This window comes from Vulpes vulpes, chromosome 15 (genome assembly GCF_048418805.1).
Source record: "Vulpes vulpes isolate BD-2025 chromosome 15, VulVul3, whole genome shotgun sequence".
NCBI classification, from domain to species: Eukaryota; Metazoa; Chordata; class Mammalia; order Carnivora; family Canidae; genus Vulpes; species Vulpes vulpes.
This window is the reverse complement of record NC_132794.1, coordinates 90,533,434-90,538,761: the sequence shown is the minus strand read 5'-3', so window position 1 is coordinate 90,538,761 and position 5,328 is coordinate 90,533,434. Positions and strand designations below refer to the sequence as shown.

The following is a 5,328-nucleotide window of genomic DNA, read 5'->3' as shown; positions in this document are numbered from 1 at the left end:
GCATGTTTCTTCCTGATTCTTGTGGTAACTAAATCATTGCAAAAATAGCCTTTTCTATAAAATGTTTTAAGAAAATAAAAAGTATTGTGAATGTTATTGAAAATGTCTTCATGAAAAGAATCCTCCCCCCGCTCCCCCCTAATCTCCTATCTTGTCTCCTAAGACAAGATTCAAAAGGCATTTCCCTCATGAAGGAAATCTAAAGATTCTTACTATGATAAGCAAGCACTTGCCTTTTATCTTCCTTAATGAAAGATTTCCCATTGCAATTCTTTATAAAGGTAGACCTGTTAGTAGATTTTTATTCCAAACCTGGCTTCCACAGATATGTCCAAGTGACAAGCATGGCTCAGGTGGCAAAAGAATCTAAGGAACTTTGATGTTTGCTCTTTGGGGTCACTCTGCCAACCTAAAATCTCAGAAGGTTGCAGGTTAGTTTTTGTTGTTGTTTTTAAATTTCATTACAGTATAATTAACATACAATGTGTTAGTTTCAGGTGTATAATATACTGTGATAAGACAATTCTGTACATTGCTCTGCTGGTTGGTTTTTAACATAGAGGACTATATAATTTTACACCTATTCACAAATATTTTCACCTATGTTTTCATAGCTTTCTGGTTTATCTATACAGATAGTATCATTAAGAAGACATGTATAAAAGCTCTGGGGAGAAATATTCCATACAGATCTGTTGGATAATAGCCAGGATATATTTCTCACAAAATCATGGAGCACAGTCAAATTCTCTATTTCAAAGTGGGGGCACAGTTTGGAAAAGAAAGAAGGAGACTCCTAATACAGAGAATATAAAAGCCAATAGCTTCCAAGTCCTGAATTGCTTCTGACCTCTTTTCCCTTGCTATACCAAAGAGATATGCAAATATTTTTCATTCTGCTGATGGGTACAGTGGTAATGAATTAGTGTTGGCAAAATCTTTTGAAAGGAGAATGTAGAGTTTATTAAGGAAGCAAGAAACAGAAGACTAGAGAAAGCCCTCTTGGTTGGCCAGATTGTATAATGTTACATAACATGTTTTTTGCATCATGGAATAGGGCAGATGACCTTAAAAAGAATTTGTTTGGTTGGTTGTTTTGAAGTCTTCCTTTGACAATAGCAATAAGTAGTCTGATTTAGCAATTACCTAAAATGTTTGAAGGGTCAAGTATCTGTGCAAATGGAAGCCAAATGATGTAGCCTCTACTCCTTTGTTTCAGTCTTTCACTCAGCAAGCATTTACTGAATACACAGTGTGTGTCAGCAATAGTCTAGTCTGTATGGGAGATACATAGATTCCTAAGAGGTCAATAACATCTGCTAATGAGTTTATAATGTAGCAGAGGAGATAAGCAATACATATACAAATATCTACACTGCAAGACAATGTAATGTTTGGGACATTTTGTAGGGAGCTGACTTTTGAGCTGGCCAGGTACTGGATGAGATCTTCTGGGAAGACATAGGCCTTGGTAAAAACGTGGCCAAACTATCTCCTCCTCCTTCTCCTCTATCTCTCTGTCCTTCTTCCCTCCCCTGCCCCAAACAAAGGTAGATTTGTGTGCTCATTCTGCCTTATTGCATACTGTAATTTGTACCGACTTTCATTGTGACAATTATATTCTAATTGTTGTTTACAAGTCTCCAGGAAACTGTAAAGTTCCTTAGGGCAGGAACCATGTCTTTTCACGTTTGTTTTCCTATCATTTAGCAGGGTTTCTGACACAGGATACCTACTCAGTAACTATTGGAGGGAGAAGGGAAATAAATTACAGAATACATTCAGGAATATGAACAGTGAGTGAGTGAGTGAGTGAGTGATCGCTACAATTTGGCTGAAATCAAAGATGCATGAAGGAGAGCAGTGGGAGTTAAAGCTATAAAAGTTAAGTTGGAAAACGGGTCCAACACTATCAAGTGCTGGCGAGTTAAGTGGAGCAGTGGAAACTCTTCTGTGCTGCTGCTGAGGCTATACATTGGTACAACCATTTTGGGGGAACCAATTTATCAACATCTAATAAAATGAAAGATGCTCATATTTTGTGACCCAGAAATTCTAATTCTAGAGAAACTTTTGCTCATTTACACAATGAGACAGATATAGAATGTTCATTGCTAAAAGTTGGAATCAAACTCAATGTCCATCAGGAGGAGAATGGATAACTATAGATAGTTAACTATAGATCAATAATGAATAACATTAGTTGTATTATATTAATATCAGTTACATATAGTGAATTATTACAGGTATATCAATATGGGTGAATATGATAAATTTAGTATTGAATGGAGAAAAAGAACCCAAGGCTGCAGGAGAATTGCTATGTTGTCTTTTATATAAAGATTAAAATACTGTAAAACAGCATTCTTTTTAATGCTTGGGAAGAATGAATATTAAGTTCAGGAAGGTAGGGAAGGAGATGTAATCCAGGGAGTTTTTATAAGGGCCTTGACTCTATTGGGGCAGATTTTGTATATTCATAATTCATGTAGCACTTGCATGTTAGACCAATAGGAAAGACAAATTTAATTAAATTTATTTGAAAATGAGGAATGTAAGGAACCTGGACTTGGAGGCTCTAAGTTGAAATTATATTATTTGTTTTAGTGTATTAGAGGGTAAAATGAAAATCATTGGAGTTGAAAATACTATTTTGACAGCACTCAAAATGACGGGAAGAAATCAGGATTACCCTCAGCCCCCCTAACCTCATCCCACATGCTCTGAAGAGATGTTTATGCTTTTGCCAATTAATTTTTCCAAACCATTTAAAAATGTATGTAAAGAACACACAATATCCAACAGATACATCAATGCAACAAATAAAGTATTTACACCAAGTATTAAAAAAAACATGTATATTTCTTTTCCCATAGTTTATCTTAGAGAAACAAATTTTCTAAATTTATTACCTACTGTGATAGCTAATTTTGTGTCAACTTGGTTGGGTCACAGGGCACCCAGATATATGGTTAAACATTATTCTGGATGTCTCTGTGAAGATTTTTTTGAGTGAGATTAACATTCGACTCAGTACACTGAGTAAGAAAGAATGCTCTCTCCAGTGTGGGTGGGCCTCCATCCAATCTGCTGAAAGCCTGAATAGAATAGAAGGCTGAGTAAGAAAGAAGTCTTTTTTTTTTTTTCCTGACTGTCTTCAAGCTGGGACATGGATCTTCCCTTCTTTGGACTCTGACTCGGACTGGAAGTATACCATCAGCTCTCCTGGGTCTCTAGTTTCTTTACTGCAGGTCTTGACTTTTGTAGATCTTGACTATTCAGCCTCCATAATCATGTGAGCCAATTCCTTATAGTAAATCTATCTATTGAGAGAGAGAGAGAGAGAGAGAAAGAGAGAGAGAGAGGAGAAAGATGGATATTCCATTGGTTCTTTCTCTGGAGAACCCATATTAAAACACGTACTAAATAAAGTAGCATTTGGTTTATTTTTGTAAGCTTAGTTTGCTCACATTTCAAAAATTCTTCAATTTAGTATCTGCATTTGATGAATCATAAAATGTTCTAAAATGCAATTCTGGGAGTCTGTCCTAAGAAGGCAGTGTCGTGTGCAAAAAGGGCTTGTGCTCAGAAATCACTGACATGAGTTGATTTCTGGTTGTGCCACTTATTAGCAGTGTGACTTTAGACAAGTTATTTTATCTCCTGAGATTCACAGTCCTTATTCGAAAATAGGACTTGAGGGTGTGTAGGTGGCTTAGTCAGTTAAGTGCCCGACTCCTGATCTCAGCTCAGGTCTTGATCTCAGGGTTGTGAGTTCAAGCCCCAAGCTGGGCTCTATGCTGGGTATGGAGCCTACTTAAAAAAAATAAATAAATAAAAGAAGAGAAAAGAAAATAGGGCTAATAACATGTCTCATCAGGCATATGAGTATCAACAGCACCAGCATAGTGCCAGGCATGTAAATATTCACTTAAGATTTCCTTATATTGTGACTCTTAACAGAAGAACATTACTTGGCCATTTGATTGTGAAGTCGTCCTGTAAAAAAGTGGGTTGAGGCTTGAGGGTGGGTGAATGGGAATGGTAAGGTCAAACTTACCTCAATGTACCCCGACGTAAATCTAATCTAATGTCCAGGATAAGTTGAATATTTTCTCCCTGCCAAAATACAAACAAACAAACAAAAAACGTGGGCTGTCATTTATTCATCACTTAAAATGTTATTATATAATAAAATAAAATAAAATGTTATTATAATACCTCTATTTTCATTGTATGTTTCCTTTACTAATCTTAGAAGCTTGCAGATACTAGCTTCCAGGAAGAGAAGGAGATCCAGCAGTTTATTATTATTCCACATACAATGAAGATACTGAGATTTCGATAGTGTCTTAACTAAAGGAATATGGCAAGTCAGCCCCTAAGTTCAAATGTCTCTCCAGGCACTTAGGCAGACAGTGATGTTACATCCTTTGCAAAATTATATGCCAGGTGCAGTGAGGGTGCAAAATAAAGAGAAGACATCGGTCTACCTTCAGCCTAAGAATAAAGAGAGGGTAAAACTTGTGGAAAATATGTAGAAACACATCCTATTAGGAATATACATATTTATGACTGTAATTCCCTCAAGTCTTTGCTCAAATTATACTTTCTCAGTGCCACCTACCTTGATCACTCTAAATTCTTCAGTCTGTTCCCCTGTCCATTACTTTTAATTCTCCATTGCTTCCTGCACAATTTAGTTTACCTATATAATACCTATTATGTAATATATATATTTAGGTTTAATTTTTATTATCTCTCCCTCCACACACACAGTAGAATGCAAATTCCACAAGTTCAGGGATATTCTGTTTTGTTCATTGATGTATCCCAAGTGTTTAAAAAGTACCTAATCTATATGAGGCACCCAATAAATAGGTTCTGAGAAGCTGCAGCAGAGTTTCAAGACAAGGAAGAAGTTTTGAACACATGCCTTTGCTCCCTTTCCAAACCCTAGTAAATCAACAGGAAGGGGATTTTTTTTTTCTAAGGCATAATCCCAGAAGGTCAAAATGGGAAAAAGGATCATGACAAGACTTTGGAAACTGGAAAACAGGCAGATGAGGGATTAACTGCCTTAGTAGAACCCAGAAAGCTAAAGCTTAAGCAGACAGTGGGGATACCCAAGAAGCAATGTGATTTACACTGAAGAATCCAAAAAGAATCAAGATTTGGTGGTACCAGCTACCTTTGGAATTGGGGGGGTGGGCAAGGAATGATGTAAAGGTATGGCTAAGGTCAGGGTAATTGTTCTGTTGTGACGAGATTCCCCAGACTCCAGGCAAAACACTGGAGCTTTATTCATTGGTAGGATTGTAATCAAGA

At 36.6% G+C, this 5,328-nt stretch overlaps 1 long non-coding RNA gene across 1 annotated transcript; it reads right to left on the bottom strand.

Annotated features, from left to right (window-relative positions):
• Positions 1-2,841: 2,841 nt before the first annotated feature.
• LOC140595717 (uncharacterized) lies at positions 2,842-4,149 on the bottom strand. Its single transcript, XR_011997536.1, has 2 exons — positions 4,061-4,149; positions 2,842-3,323 (listed from the first exon to the last, which is right to left on the bottom strand). It is a non-coding gene; the product is annotated as an uncharacterized lncRNA (long non-coding RNA).
• Between the last annotated feature and the right edge of the window lie 1,179 nt (positions 4,150-5,328).